Source organism: Protomyctophum parallelum (assembly GCF_964188405.1).
Source record: "Protomyctophum parallelum genome assembly, chromosome: 11".
Taxonomy (NCBI): Eukaryota; Metazoa; Chordata; class Actinopteri; order Myctophiformes; family Myctophidae; genus Protomyctophum; species Protomyctophum parallelum.
Window position 1 is genome coordinate 2,979,756 of NC_139707.1, and position 17,481 is coordinate 2,997,236.

Genomic DNA, 17,481 nt, shown 5'->3' on the forward strand with positions numbered 1-17,481 from the left:
ATTTAGGATTCAAAGGTACATAGGCCTACTTAACCCATTCTGACCTGAGATCAGATTCATACGAGGTTTCCACTGGACACACACTGGGTCTGATGAACCCATTCTGACCTGAGATCAGATTCATACGAGGTTTCCGCTGGACACACACTGGTCTGATTAACCCATTCTGACCTGAGATCAGATTCCAAAAAATGTCAGTCGTTCTTAGATTTTTCAAAAATAGCAGACCTACAAGCTCGTAGCGCGCCACTCGGTGGCGCGCTATGAGCTTGTAGATCTGCTATTTTTTCAATAGCTAAAGCATAACATGATGCTAACACCAAAATGGGTTCCCGTTCAGAATGGGTTAAATCCGTTACTATGCAAAAGTATAAGTTACATTATCTTTTTTTTAAATCAATGCAGTGAATCAAATGTAGATAATCTCCTAAAAATAATAATACTAATAGTAAACATAGCAGATCTACAAGTTCACAATGCATTGCATCACAACATGTTTATGTGTATTATGTAGCCTTTGTGAGCTTGTACTTCTGATAGTTCTTTGGCGTGCAAAACACTCCCCTGTACACCGAAGGATAGACCAAGCCGCAGTCTTCCATTTCTTCCAGCTCCGTTGGGTTAACGACGATCTGTCTGAAGCCTGTCGTGCATTTGAAATTAGCACACAGACGTCAGTTATGTTCCACAAAGGAAATGAAACTGCATTATTATTCATAGTTTATTTATTTATAACTTTATAACAGACTTTTCTGTGAATTAGTGTGACAGAAAGCCGACAGACACATTGGTATATTATAGAGAGCCTTATTGTCACAGCTTCCACTGAAATCATGTGATTATGAACTTCATCTTCATCTTCATCTACGTACTGGAATTGCTTCAATATTTGGGGGTTTGTATAATGCAGGCTCAGAGGTTAAAAGAGGGTGCATTTTGCATCCCAAAACGCAGTTTATAGTTAAGGGACGCAATAAAAACAACGACCTCTGCATCCACGGGACGCACTATACTGTACTCAGCATGTACAAAATAATACACAGGGACTCATCTAAAAGACCACCCCTTATTTACATCACTGCAGGCTGCCTGTATGTGTCTGTGATCTGTATTTACATCACTGCAGGCTGCCTGTATGTGTGTGTGTTATTTACATCACTGCAGGCTGCCTGTATGTGTCTGTGATCTGTATTTACATCACTGCAGGCTGCCTGTAATATGTATGTGTCTGTGATCTGTATTTACATCACTGCAGGCTGCCTGTATGTGTGTGTCTGTTATTTACATCACTGCAGGCTGCCTGTATGTGTCTGTGATCTGTATTTACATCACTGCAGGCTGCCTGTATGTGTCTGTGATCTGTCTGTGATCACTGCAGGCTGCCTGTATGTGTATGTGATCTGTCTGTGATCACTGCAGGCTGCCTGTATGTGTCTGTGATCTGTATTTACATCACTGCAGGCTGCCTGTATGCGTCTGTGATCTGTCTGTGATCACTGCAGGCTGCCTGTATGCGTCTGTGATCTGTCTGTGATCACTGCAGGCTGCCTGTATGTGTCTGTGATCTGGCCTCAGCATGAGGCTTTCCCTAGTTCTGATATCTGCACTGCATCGGCAGACAGGCAGGCAACTACAAGTCATACATTATATAAGAGGATTTCAGTGAAGATGTTACGTGAAATTAGTGTATCATAAAGAGCATGTACTCCGAGAGAGAGAGAGAGAGAGAGAGAGAGAGAGAGAGAGAGAGAGAGAGAGAGAGAGAGAGAGAGAGAGAGAGAGAGAGAGACTGGGCTATTACCATGACTTGGCTGAAACAAACCTTATTGGAATTAAAAGTGTGTGAAAGAGTCAAAGTGCTGATATCAAAAGGGCTGCGTATCGCCCCCCAGGGAAAACCACACCACAGTGATGTAATAAACCTCCATTATGAGCCAGCAATCATGAGGATCAGATCAATTTCACAGAGAACAAAAAACAATGTACTTCTTTAAGCACTTTTTTCAACCTGACTGGTGGCCCTATTTTAGGCATGTCATTAATATCTGCCTGTCAGTCACAATGTGGTGAATGAAGGTCATATTATCTCAGAAGAGCCTGGATGGGATTGCAGTCCAAGTGGCACAGACACTTGGCCTTGAGGATTGACCGATTAGGCGGCTACAAATAGTACTGAAAGATGCAAGTTGGAATGTGGTCTGTGGAGCCGTTTCATGGACATTATCTGTAGTATGAAGTATGAAGTCTGTCTGGGCCGGGGAGGGGCAGCTGAGGTTAGAGTGAGTGCCGCATTACTTTGGATGTAAACAGCACAGCTTTTAGCTCTTTTGATCGGATGCGTTTCGCTGAATTTAGTGACGGCCGATAGTCAATCGGATCGATGATCGGCCGATTTTGACCGGCCACAGATCGATTGGACAGGTAAAGGTCAATGTGTAAAATACGTTCAGTAAATACGTTCAAAGTCTTCCTTCGCCTCGTCGTTCAGCTGACCTTTTTTTCTCCACTTCGCTTCTCAGTCCGGGCCGTCTTCAGAACAATCAACTCTCACATAATTTCTGATTGGATAGTACTCAACGAATCACAGTAAGAAGGGAAGTGGTTTGGATTTGACATTGGACGGCTCTGATCCACTCTGCCCCACGCTAATATGGTTTCTGCCTCGGGTTTGAGTAAATGGTGCGCTGTGACTGGCCAGTCGCTGTGATTGACAGCCTACACCTAAACCTAACCCTAACCTCAGTCAAACTATACCTAAATCTAACCCTAACCTTAACCTCAGTAAAACTATACCTAAACCTAACCCTAACCTCAGTAAAACTATACCTAAACCTAACCCTAACCTTAACCTCAGTAAAACTATACCTAAACCTAACGTCAGTAAACTATACCTAAACCTAACCTCAGTAAAACTATACCTAACCCTAACATCAGTAAAACTATACCTAAACCTAACCCTAACCTCAGTAAAACTATACCTAAACCTAGCCCTAACCCTAACCTCAGTAAAACTATACCTAACCCTAACCTCAGTAAAACTATACCTAAACCTAACCTCAGTAAAACTATACCTAAACCTAACCTTAGTAAAACTATACCTAACCCTAACCTCAGTAAAACTATACCTAAACCTAACCTTAGTAAACTATACCTAAACCTAACCTTAGTAAACTATACCTAAACCTAACCCTAACCTCAGTAAACTATACCTAAACCTAACCTCAGTAAAACTAAAGCAGTGGCTGGGGGGCGTTTCGAAGAACCCGAATCCGCGGAAGAAACCCTTTTAGCCTGCCCCAGTCTGCCCCACAGACCGATCAGAACCCACGGGTGAAGAAACCCTTTTAGCCTGCCCCAGTCTGCCCCACAGACCGATCAGAACCCACGGGTGAAGAAACCCTTTTAGCCTGCCCCAGTCTGCCCCACAGACCGATCAGAACCCACGGGTGAAGAAACCCTTTTAGCCTGCCCCAGTCTGCCCCACAGACCGATCAGAACCCACGGGTGAAGAAACCCTTTTAGCCTGCCCCAGTGCCCCACAGACCGATCAGAACCCACGGGTGAAGAAACCCTTTTAGCCTGCCCCAGTGCCCCACAGACCGATCCATGGTCGCCGGAGACCAGGAGCGAATCAGTCTGAATCATACAATATATGGTGTATTATTAGTCTGGGAAGACAACAACAACAATGTGGTTTTAGACGACGATGATGATGATGATGATGATCAGTGTTATCTTATCATTATTTTCCATAAGAAGACAATAACATCTGTCCTCATGACTATTACTGATCTGCCAGACAGTGATGCAGAGTAACACCGTATTCAAATGAACTGCAAGCCAATATGAATTATTGAAGTCCTCTATCTGACACATCCAAGGAAATTAAATGATGATACAATGAATGGACGGTGACATCCAGCACTGTAGAGTACAGTGGGGTACATGCTGTTCCCTCTGTCTGGCACTCACACACATAAGCATGCACGCACACACACAATGCGTGCACTCACACACATACGCATGCACTCACACACATACGCATGCACTCACAAACACAATGCGTGCACTCACACACACACACAATGCGTGCACTCACAAACATATGCATGCACTCACACACACAATGCGTGCACTCACACACACACACAATGCGTGCACTCACAAACATATGCATGCACTCACACACACAATGCGTGCACTCACACACACAAGCATGCACTCACACACACAATTGCGTGCACGCACTGTCCCAGCGTGTGTGGCAAGATAACAGCATGCATCAAGAGGAATATATTGCCTATTGCAACAGAAACAGAAACTGATTCTGACCTGAGATCAGATTCATACGAGTTTTCCACTGGACACACACTGGTCTGATTAACCCATTCTGACCTGAGATCAGATTCTAAAAATGTCAGTCGTTCTTCTTCGATTTTTCAAAAATAGCAGACCTACAAGCTCGTATCGCGCCACTCGGTGGCGCGATATGAGCTTGTAGATCTGCTATTTTTAAATAGCTAAAGCATAACATGATGCCAACACCAAAATGGGTGCCCGTTCAGAATGGGTTAAATAGTTCTATGCATTTTCTTTTATCAATTCTTTGTCATTAAAACCCTCCATCACCCCTTGATTTCTCTCTCTCTCTCTCTCTCTCTGAGCAGTAAACAGAATGTCTCTGTGATCAGTGGAGTAAATTAAATGCAGCTGCCGACACACTTAAATAACACACGGCATAAATAACGGGGCTGTTTTCACAAGGGGCTTCCTTTACCTGCCGCACCATCATAAATATCTCTCAGTTCCTTTTTATTATTATCGTTTTAAAAACCTTTTAAAGTGCTGAAAATAGGACATCTGCTATGTGCACTACTTTTTGCGCGATGTGCTTTTATGATGGACTATAGGGTGTTAATGTACGAAAAACATAATAGGTTGAAATACTGTATGGAAGGAACAAGGTTTCTTCTGCGATAATATGATGCATCACATTCCAGGAGCACTGTTGTTGTTGTTGTTTTTCTTATCCCACCCCCCCCCCCCCCCCCCCGCCCCTCACACTGTTTATGTACCCCTGACAGCTTTACCTCCGATATGAACAATTCTCCCTTACAGTGAACTGTCGCCGTTTCACCTCCTGTAGTGGAAATGAAAGGTTTTATGACATTCATTTTCATTTATTTTTCTTTTTTCTTTTAGGTTTTATGACCTCAATTACACCCAAAAAACCTGAACTTTGAACATTCAGTGGATTTTCTGTGGTCTGAAGTTTTCTTTGGGGTTTTTTGGGGCCTTTTGAGCTACAATGAAAACAGGCAACACAGTGAAACAGTGACATCTGCTGGCAAATCCCATTGACATATATGGGATTTGCAGTAAGTGATGTCACTTACTGCCGGCAAATCAGAGCACCTGTTTGAGCCAGAAAACCCCAGATCACAGAAAATCTACTGAATGTTAAAAGTTCATGTTTTTTGGGTGCAATTGAGATTAGAAAACCTAAAAAAAAACAAGAACAATTCCAAAACCTTTTTTTTAATGTCACAATCCCTTTAACTTAAATATTGTGCTTTTTACTGCACTGTAATTATTTGGAAACTACACTCAATGTGTAGCTTTCTCTCCATCTCTCACAGAACAACCTGCTGGATCCCAACCAGTCAGGATTCAAACCGGGCCCACTCCACAGAAGAACTACATGCTGCCCAGGCTGCCTCCCATTAGGCAGTCTTGATTCTTCTAGACCAGCATTTGACACAACCAACCACCATCTGCTCTTGGACACCCTATAGCTGATCTAGGCATCGGTGGGACGGCACTAAAGTGATTCTCCTCCTACCTAACCGACCGGACCTACAAGGTTTCTTGGAAAGGTTTGCTTCCATCCCCCCCGAACCCTCCTATAACTGGGGTCCCACAGGGATCTGTACTCCCAGCGATGCCTAGATCACTATGTCAATTAAAGGGACACTTTATGTGTGTAATAATATGTGGTTTTAGATATTTTAGATTTTAGCAGTGAGCCCAGTGTCTCTGATGATTCCCATAATGCTTTGGTGCACTGCTCCTCCTTGTGGATAGGGGGGGGGCTGTCTTACTGAGACAATAATCATGTAGTCCAGGAGGTAAGGTGAGCCTATGACGTGAGATATTACAAGCATCCCATCCTTTCAGTGGTCTCTGGGCCATTTGTGCATAATTATACAACTTGGGGTCTTAAGTTACTGCACATGCATACTTTCCAGGACCTGCCACAAAAAACAAGATGGAGTCCTTCGCTTCCTAACCTCTCATTAATCCATTCTGACCCGAGATCAGATTCTAAAAATGTCTTCTACATCCTGACAGTTTTCCATTCTGACCTGAGATCAGATTTAAAAAAAATGTCTTCTATGTCAGTCGCTCTTCGATTTTTCAAAAATAGCAGACCTACAAGCTCGTAGCGCGCCACTCGGTGGCGTGCTACGAGCTTGTAGATCTGCTATTTTTCAATAGCTGAAGCATAACATGACGCTAACACCAAAATGGGTTCCCGTTCAGAATGGGTTAATAGACAATGCAGGGATTCTGGAAGTACATTCACTAAGACATGGCGGGACAACGCTCCATAGGTCCCAAACTCGTCTCCCTTCTGGCTCCAAAACTATGGAATGCCACTTCCCATTGCAATCGGAAATGCATACTCAGTCCCACTCATCCGGCGTAGTCTGAAAACCCACCTCCTCAGACTCCCATCTTAGCCTGTAGCACTTGCCGTAGCACTTGCCCTACACTTGACAACCGTACAGGCTTACGCAAAGGCTGAACTTACAGTATAGTGTAACTTAGACAGCACTTTATGTAGACATAGCACTTACTGTAAGTCGCTCTGGATAAGAGTGTCTGCTAAATGCTTAAATTGTACATCATGGAAAGATATGACTACAAAACCCAAACTTCTACCATGCCTTACTCTTACTGTATATCCTATATTTTTCACCCTCGTGTTAATTATCTAATGTGATCCTGGGCTCGACACACCCTCCACCAACCTGGGGAGAGCAACGGACTTGAACTCATGCTTCCTTCATGCATGAGTGTCCAAGTCGCTCCTTTACACCTGACAGGGGGATATGTTTCCCTGGTTAGACGTAGCGAGTGGAAGGAACATGTTACAGTATTTCAACCAGTTCCTTTCCCCTCCATCAGGCGCCCCAGCTGGCCAGGGGGAGGCAGTTTAGAGACCAGGATTACTGTATATCCCTTTAACAGAGTAGGTACTACTAGGCCATTTCTACATGGCGGTGTTGCTTACTTTTACTTAACCCATTCTGAAGGGGCACCCATTTTGGTGTCAGCATCATGTTATGCTTTAGCTATTGAAAAATAGCAGATCTACAAGCTCATATCGCGCCACCGAGTGGCGCGATACGAGCTTGTAGGTCTGCTATTTTTGAAAAATCGAAGAGCGACTGACATTTCTAGAATCCGATCTCAGGTCAGAATGGGTTGATCAGACCAGTGTGTGTCCAGTGGAAACCTCGTATGAATCTGATCTCAGGTCAGAATGGGTTAACTTTAAAAAAAAAAGGAAAAGTGGACGAGTACGTCTTCCACCATATTAACTGTTGCCAGGAGGATGAGCACACAGAGAAGTCTGCTATTCCAAATGTATGCAGCACAGTCGGTCCCTTGGTTACCCAGCATGCCTCAGTGTCTTGTCTGACTGTACAGTACAGTACAGTACATGCAAACTGAAGCAACCAGACACCCATTAATCCTTTGTTTCTGGTTGCAAAATGCAAACTGTGTACTCCTAGGAAGGACATGTACAGTATGCGCTTCCCAAGCTGGATTCTGTATTTTGGTCATGTCATTACATGCAAAAACATTTCTAACATTTCCCAGACTTCTCCAAAAAGTTTCAAACTATAATAAAGTAAAGCCTAGAAATCTTTCGAAATAGCCAAAATTGTCAAAAAAAAATCTACAAACTGCAACTATCTATAATTTTCTTAGTTATTCAACGGATAACATTTTTGATTACCGGCGGTAATCAAATATATTTGAATGTAGGCTACAGTATATAAACAAATCAATCAACCACGTAAACATTATTGTATGATTCATATTGAATCAGTGCATAGTTCCATGCCATTTGTCACATTACAATGCAAGGAAAGAAACACAAGCTCGACTCGCGTCCGCTTCTTGGAGGATGAAATGTTTGACAGGAGTTTCCCTTGTGGGTGTACTTAATGTACTTGTGTTAATCTTCCATATTATGATTTACTGTAATAATCAGGATGACAAATCCACCGTCGCTCTTCGCTCTCACAAGGCTCACACAAGTCTTTCCATTCTGTCGGGGGCAGAAACCTCTTAAGTCCATTTTAACTTTTTGTGTTTTTTTGTGTAACTTAACGCCCCACTTGGTACTACAGTCACCCAAAAGCATCAAAAGCAGATCAGATTCATACGAGGTTTCCACTGGACACACACTGGTCTGATTAACCCATTCTGACCTGAGATCAGATTCTAAAAATGTCAGTCGTTCTTCGATTTTTCAAAAATAGCAGACCTACAAGCTCGTATTGCGCCACTCGGTGGCGCGATACGAGCTTGTAGATCTGCTATTTTTCAATAGCTAAAGCATAACATGATGCGACACCAAAATGGGTGCAGGATGTGCAGGCTCTGAACGCGACGCAAAGCCACACATTTTGAGCTCGTCCATCTGCTATTTTTTGCCGTTTCTGAATTGTAATCCTGCAAAGTAACAGTTTTGGACATATGAGGTTTTTCCACCCGATAGATAATGTAATCCTTGTTGTGCTTGGCGCCGGGCTACAACCTGAGAGAAAATACCGTAGCTCATCATCCCTGCAGACGCAATTATGACTATGATTTAAATATGATTATATGAAATGTCTTCAAGGTGTTGATTGCACGATGCTCATAACACCACCCCCCCCCCCCCCCCCCCCCACACACACACACACACACACACACACACACACACACACACACACACACACACACACACACACACACACACACACACACACACACACCCCCCCCCCCCCACACACACACACACACACACACACCCCCCCCCCCCCCACACACACACACACACACACACACCCACCCACCCCTTTAAGGCTGAAGATTTGAGAAAAGGTGTAATAATAAAACAACTATGATAAAGTCAACAAGCCCATAATTGCACACAGCTGTTACGGATGGGACATTTGATAAGGGTATTTATTATATTATATTATGTCATTAGATATTATTGACAGTGTCAGTCAAACGTGATTCTAAATTGAAACCCTGCTGCTGGTGCGTTGGCCCTGGCTGGCCTTGGATCAGCTTTGGATTGAAACCCTGCTGCTGGTGCGTTGGCCCTGGCTGGCCTGGGGATCAGCTTTGAATTGGTTTGTTAGACGTCACGTTTCAAAGAAAGGAAAAATGGCGTACGTGTGCTTCTCACAGAAGGAAACATCAAGGATAGGAAACAAATTTTAACCCATTCTGACCTGAGATCAGATTCATACGAGGTTTCCACTGGACACACACTGGTCTGATGAACCCATTCTGACCTGAGATCAGATTCTAAAAAATGTCAGTCGTTCTTCGATTTTTCAAAAATAGCAGACCTACAAGCTCGTATCGCGCCACTCGGTGGCGCGATATGAGCTTGTAGATCTGCTATTTTTAAATAGCTAAAGCATAACATGATGCCGACACCGAAATGGGTTCCCGTTCAGAATGGGTTAAAAAAGGTCAAAAACATAACCAGGCATTGGCGCATCAAATTCAGAATCATGCAGTATGCAATCGTGATCAATATTTCCATGGTGACCAAAGTTCCTGTTTTATGTTTTCTCTTTTACATCAAATCACTTCAAGAGCTCAGCTGGTCACTTCTGTTTCAAATGTACCGTGATCCCATGTATGTGAGTAATTCCACATTTAATCTTGTGAGATGCCTGAGGTTGGGAGAAAATGAATCCAACCTTCTATTAAAGTAACTACACTGAGCAATGTCAACATTATCAGCTAGCATAAGTACTGTATGTCTTTTTTACTATTTTTTTAATTTACTTTACTAATTACTATTTCTAGTTTCTGTCTCTAGCCCATTCTGAACGGGAACCCATTTTGGTGTTAGCATCATGTTATGCTTTAGCTATTTGAAAATAGCAGATCTACAAGCTCATATTGCGCCACCGAGTGGCGCGCTACGAGCTTGTAGGTCTGCTATTTTTGAGAAAAAGAAGAACGACTGATATTTTTTAGAATCTGATCTCAGGTCAGAATGGGCTAGATGGGTGCTATACCAGAATGCTGTACAGTACTAAACATCAGCAAGAGTACACATGTTACCAACGAGAACCTGTACGATGGAATGAGAGCAGCCAGGAGAATGAGACTAGCAGGACAAAGACAAAGACAAAGACACCAACATTAGCCCATTCTGACCGGGCACCCATTTTGGTGTCAGCATCATGTTATGCTTTAGCTATTGAAAATAGCAGATCTACAAGCTCATATCGCGCCACCGAGTGGCGCGATACGAGCTTGTAGGTCTGCTATTTTTGAAAAATCGAAGAACGACTGACATTTTTTAATCTGATCTCAGGTCAGAATGGGTTAATCAGACCAGTGTGTGTCCGGCGGAAACCTCGTATGAATCTGATCTCAGGTCAGAATGGGTTAATAAAATACTAGTATGTTCAACGCATAATTGTATGTCCACATTCTTTGTGGTGGGATTAGAACCTGGGCCATGTGTGGGACGGACGGACTACAGTCTTATGCATGTTGTATAGCATGCAGTCTTTCAGGTGAGTCACTGGGGTGACGTCCCACCAAAAAAAAAACCCAAACAGACAGAGGTGTGTGAGTAATGTGGACTTTGTGGAGGTGGAATGATGTGCTGGGGGAAGGAACAGATGTGAGCAGCCGTGCTCAGGTTTCCTCATCAAAAACACTATTACAGTACGATGGTGGAGCCAAAAGGAGTCAGAAAACGGCCTACGTTTTCAAATGGCAGTGACGCACACACCAGCAGCACAGAGCTGACAGTATGGGCTCTGCCGACCCAAGCTCAACAACTTCAACTAAATGACTGGTATGAAAAGAAAGAAATACGAAGAAAAAACACAGGGGAAGCAAAAATGGGAGAGAAAAAAACATGTTTTCGCTTGTTGCCGGCAGGGCAATTCTTTTCCTACAAAACTGCACAAAGAAGTGTTATGCAACTATCAGCAAGAGACTACATCAGATGCACATTGTGTGATAACTTGTCCACAAGTCCCAAATGTTATCTTTTTTTTTTGTTGCTAATCCTGGCTCAAAAAGGCAAATTAAAATGATTTTATAATTATTGTATTGTTGGAGCAGATGGGGTGTAGAAGACTGTTCACAGGGAAGCGCAAGACAAAATAAAGATCAAACAACACTGTATACTGCCATTCAATAACAATCTGCAGTGTTTCACAGTTTTATGTTTTAAGGACAACAACATTCAGGATTCAAATTCAAAAACGGCAAAAGTAGCAGTTCTGCAAGCTTTTTTTTTTTATCCCACGATTTTGTAACCCAGTTTTCTTTTCACCCAGTGCCAATTATCTAATGTAATCCTGGGCGCTACACTTCCTCTGCCAACCTGGGGGGGTGGGGGCAGCGGACTGACCTCATGCCTCCTTCTATGCATGAGGAGTCCAAGCTGCTTCTTTTCACCTGACAGAGGGAAATTTCCCCGGCCGGACGTAGCGCGTGGAAGGGGCACGTTATTCCGACCAGTTCCTTTCCCCTCCATCAGGCGCCCCGGCTGGCCAGGGGGAGGTAGTTTTAGACACCAGGATTACGGCATGTTTTTGTGAGGGTATCTACCCTAGGGGACACGGGGAGAACATGTGAGGGTACCTACCCTAGGGGACACGGGGAGAACATGTGAGGGTACCTACCCTAGGGGACACGGGGAGAACATGTGAGGGCCCAAAAAAACCCATAGCCCCATAGAAGTCCATGTATTTGGGCCCAACTTCACCTAGACTGCATTACCTTAATAAACATGGTCATGAATACTTTCTGCTTCCAGTCACTAGTATAAAGTCTCATTTCTAATTTCAAATTCTTTTTGGAAAATTATGGTCCCCATTTATAAGATAAATTACCATAAAGTCGCGTATGTTCTGAGGGGCGTGGCTACCGTTACAGTCTATGATCGGGAGTCCCCTCCCACTCGAGTCAAAATAAAAACCAACGGAGAAGAAGGGGGGGGGGGTGGGGGGGGAGTCCCGCCTCGTTGTCTGGGCCAGCCAATGGCCAGCTGGGCCCAAACGGAGCCAGCCAATGGCCAGCTGGGCCCAAACGGATCTAGAAAGATGGCGACTTACAGTGCAGGAATAACAGGCTTCATTTTACGTCCATGTTAGACCCGGGGAACGCTTTGTCCATATTTTTTACAGTCTATGGTGTGGAGCTCACATTGTCTTCTTACGTTACTGATAGTTTTGCGGCTTTGCCTAATAATTTAACAATATAGAGTAATTTTAATGTACTCTTTGAGACACACATACGGGTATGTCGGGAGTGGCTGAATCGGCCATTCCTTCATGGGGTGGAAACAACACTTATACCATTCAAATTGCAGTAGGGCATGTACACATTACTTTTGTTTTGTATCGTCATAGTGATGATGAAGTATTGCAGCGCAGGTGATTTGCAACAACCACCGATTCATTGTGACGAATAGAAACGGAACCAAAACAGAGAATCACATGGCGTTGATCCCCTCCCTGTATTCGCTCAGACCAGGACATGACATCATATGTGACCACATTTGACTGGGAGACTGCCATTGGATTTTTTTGAATTTTTGTTTTTTCATTTCATATCAAAGCAGGGAATCATAGCTTCAAATTGACATATTGGTTGTTCAGTTTGACCCACCAGTTTTGGAGATATGACTTATAGAGTAATGTCTTGCAGAAAACAGCGAGTTGAGAAAACAGGCTTGAAAAGGTTCACTTCTGTGGTCTCTAACATTACAATAGCTACATATTTAAGCCTTTCTTTCATATTTACATGTCAATTTCAGTTTTGACACTTATTTCAGACATGCTCTAGTATGTGAAGAGTCTGCCTGTGCTATTAACTCATTTTGAAAAAAAAAAAGAAAAAAGAAAAAGTTTTTCTCCTCTGGTGAAAAGCTGGAATGTGCGCGATGGCAGTCTCTCAGTCAAATCTGGTCACATATATGTGTAGTCAGAAGAATGAATGATATTTAACATTAACGTTTTTCACAATCTCGATTCTTCGTCATGAAGAGCCATCACGCAGTGAAATCCTCAGTGTGCATTATTTATCCATTTGTAACTCTTAAGAATGTGCAAATGTTTCCAAATGGACCCCCGTAACGGCCGTTTTTGAAACATTTGCACATTCTAAGAGTTATATATTCTTTGCCGGCTGTTCTGTTGCCATGAGCATAATATTTCCTCTCTCCGCAAGAAAAGGGGCTAATGCATCAGCGTCATTATTACACTTATAGCCTTTTTCTCTTCTTCTAAATGTAGTTCTTTTACCCTTTCCCCCCTCCCCCATTTTCCTATTTGAGGCTCATTATGACACCAGACTACGCTGCTGCAGGGTTGAGCGATATTCCCCAGGTTCCGGTGTGGTGTTCACGTTGCGTTTAATGGGGCCCAGGGGCAGTAAGGAGGAGAGAGATTAAGTGTGGCAGGTCACTGGCTTCCTTCCTCCCAGTCGCATCACATGAAAGAAAAAACAGCCTCGGCGGCTGACGCTGATGTGATGGAGGAGGTTTTACAGGTTATAGGTTGTTGGATTGATCGTGAGCCGTCTATGATGAATACAGCTGATATAAAGAAGGTTTTCTTCTGACTGCACACGCGCACGCGCACACACACGCACACACACACGCGCACACACACACACACAAGTATATGAGCGAACAGGGGAAGGGGATCAGCATCATCGCGCATCCGATGTTTTGCGGGGTCAACCAAATAATCAGCTTTGTTTGACCCCGCAAAACATCGGATGCGCTACTCAAAGAATATGATTATTGGCAGCCCCAATTAAAATGTTCACTGCATCGGTGGTTGTTGTTGCAATCACCTGCACAACAATACTTCAACAAATGTTGCACTATATGGAGGAAAAAAAAAAGAAACATAAAATGTAACCATGTGTATTGTGTACGTTCCCTAATGCAATTCCTAACGCTGTGCTTAACCCAATGAAGCAATGGCGGATTCGATCATGCCACCGAAATACCCATATGTGTGTCTCAAAGAATAGTCACAAAAACACATTTGCTTGTTTGAATTGTGACATTATTAAAATGTAGTAAGGAGTCTTGTAGCCTGGCATTAGCCAGACTGATAATGTGGATTCACACTCACACATTGCTGCGCCACGGTATCAGTCTGAACTCTGGCCTGTAGGCAGAGAGCATGAGAAATCAGAGAATGACCGGGGCTAATCAGTTACTCAATCAGTTACTCAATCAGTGTTTCCACTGCTGTCCGCGTACACAAATATATGTTTCCACTGCTGTCCGCGTACACAAATATATGTTTCCACTGCTGTCCGCGTACACAAATATATGTTTCCACTGCTGTCCGCGTACACAAATATATGTTTCCACTGCTGTCCGCGTACACAAATATATGTTTCCACTGCTGTCCGCGTACACAAATATATGTTTCCACTGCTGTCCGCGTACACAAATATATGTTTCCACTGCTGTCCGCGTACACAAATATATGTTTCCACTGCTGTCCGCGTACACAAATATATGTTTTCACTGCTGTCCGCGTACACAAATATATGTTTCCACTGCTGTCCGCGTACACAAATATATGTTTCCACTGCTGTCCGCGTACACAAATATATGTTTCCACTGTTGTCCGCGTACACAAATATATGTTTCCACTGCTGTCCGCGTACACAAATATATGTTTCCACTGCTGTCCGCGTACACAAATATATGTTTCCACTGCTGTCCGCGTACACAAATATATGTTTCCACTGCTGTCCGCGTACACAAATATATGTTTCCACTGCTGTCCGCGTACACAAATATATGTTTCCACTGCTGTCCGCGTACACAAATATATGTTTCCACTGCTGTCCGCGTACACAAATATATGTTTCCGATGCTGTCCGCGTACACAAATATATGTTTCCAATGCTGTCCGCGTACACAAATATATGTTTCCAATGCTGTCCGCGTACACAAATATGTTTCCACTGCTGTCCGCGTACACAAATATATGTTTCCACTGCTGTCCGCGTACACAAATATATGTTTCCACTGCTGTCCGCGTACACAAATATATGTTTCCACTGCTGTCCGCGTACACAAATATATGTTTCCACTGCTGTCCGCGTACACAAATATATGTTTCCACTGCTGTCCGCGTACACAAATATATGTTTCCACTGCTGTCCGCGTACACAAATATATGTTTCCACTGCTGTCCGCGTACACAAATATATGTTTCCACTGCTGTCCGCGTACACAAATATATGTTTCCACTGCTGTCCGCGTACACAAATATATGTTTCCACTGCTGTCCGCGTACACAAATATATGTTTCCACTGCTGTCCGCGTACACAAATATATGTTTCCACTGCTGTCCGCGTACACAAATATATGTTTCCACTGCTGTCCGCGTACACAAATATATGTTTCCACTGCTGTCCGCGTACACAAATATATGTTTCCACTGCTGTCCGCGTACACAAATATATGTTTCCACTGCTGTCCGCGTACACAAATATATGTTTCCACTGCTGTCCGCGTACACAAATATATGTTTCCACTGCTGTCTGCGTACACAAATATATGTTTCCACTGCTGTCCGCGTACACAAATATATGTTTCCACTGCTGTCCGCGTACACAAATATATGTTTCCACTGCTGTCCGCGTACACAAATATGTTTCCACTGCTGTCCGCGTACACAAATATATGTTTCCACTGCTGTCCGCGTACACAAATATATGTTTCCACTGTTGTCCGCGTACACAAATATATGTTTCCACTGCTGTCCGCGTACACAAATATATGTTTCCACTGCTGTCCGCGTACACAAATATATGTTTCCACTGCTGTCCGCGTACACAAATATATGTTTCCACTGCTGTCCGCGTACACAAATATGTTTCCACTGCTGTCCGCGTACACAAATATATGTTTCCACTGCTGTCCGCGTACACAAATATATGTTTCCACTGCTGTCCGCGTACACAAATATATGTTTCCACTGCTGTCCGCGTACACAAATATATGTTTCCACTGCTGTCCGCGTACACAAATATATGTTTCCACTGCTGTCCGCGTACACAAATATATGTTTCCACTGCTGTCCGCGTACACAAATATATGTTTCCACTGCTGTCCGCGTACACAAATATATGTTTCCACTGCTGTCCGCGTACACAAATATATGTTTCCACTGCTGTCCGCGTACACAAATATATGTTTCCACTGCTGTCCGCGTACACAAATATATGTTTCCACTGCTGTCCGCGTACACAAATATATGTTTCCACTGCTGTCCGCGTACACAAATATGTTTCCACTGCTGTCCGCGTACACAAATATATGTTTCCACTGCTGTCCGCGTACACAAATATATGTTTCCACTGTTGTCCGCGTACACAAATATATGTTTCCACTGCTGTCCGCGTACACAAATATGTTTCCACTGCTGTCCGCGTACACAAATATATGTTTCCACTGCTGTCCGCGTACACAAATATATGTTTCCACTGCTGTCCGCGTACACAAATATATGTTTCCACTGCTGTCCGCGTACACAAATATATGTTTCCACTGCTGTCCGCGTACACAAATATATGTTTCCACTGCTGTCCGCGTACACAAATATATGTTTCCACTGCTGTCCGCGTACACAAATATATGTTTCCACTGCTGTCCGCGTACACAAATATATGTTTCCACTGCTGTCCGCGTACACAAATATATGTTTCCACTGCTGTCCGCGTACACAAATATATGTTTCCACTGCTGTCCGCGTACACAAATATATGTTTCCACTGCTGTCCGCGTACACAAATATATGTTTCCACTGCTGTCCGCGTACACAAATATATGTTCCATGTTGTGTAGGCTCGCGTAGTTATGGCGGTGCTTGAAATTTAAATGTTGAATTAGTATAATAATAATAATAATAAAGCTTTATTTATATAGCACCTTTTAAGAACAAGTCACAGAAATATAACAGAAATATAATAGAGAAAAACATGGATCAAAAAGACATAGAATACAATAGAAGAGATTTGTTGATAGAACATAACAGAAGATAACAATCACATGGGTGATGGGCTAAATGCAGCTCTGTATCACATGGGTGATGGGCTAAATGCAGCTCTGTATCACATGGGTGATGGGCTAAATGCAGCTCTGTATCACATGGGTGATGGGC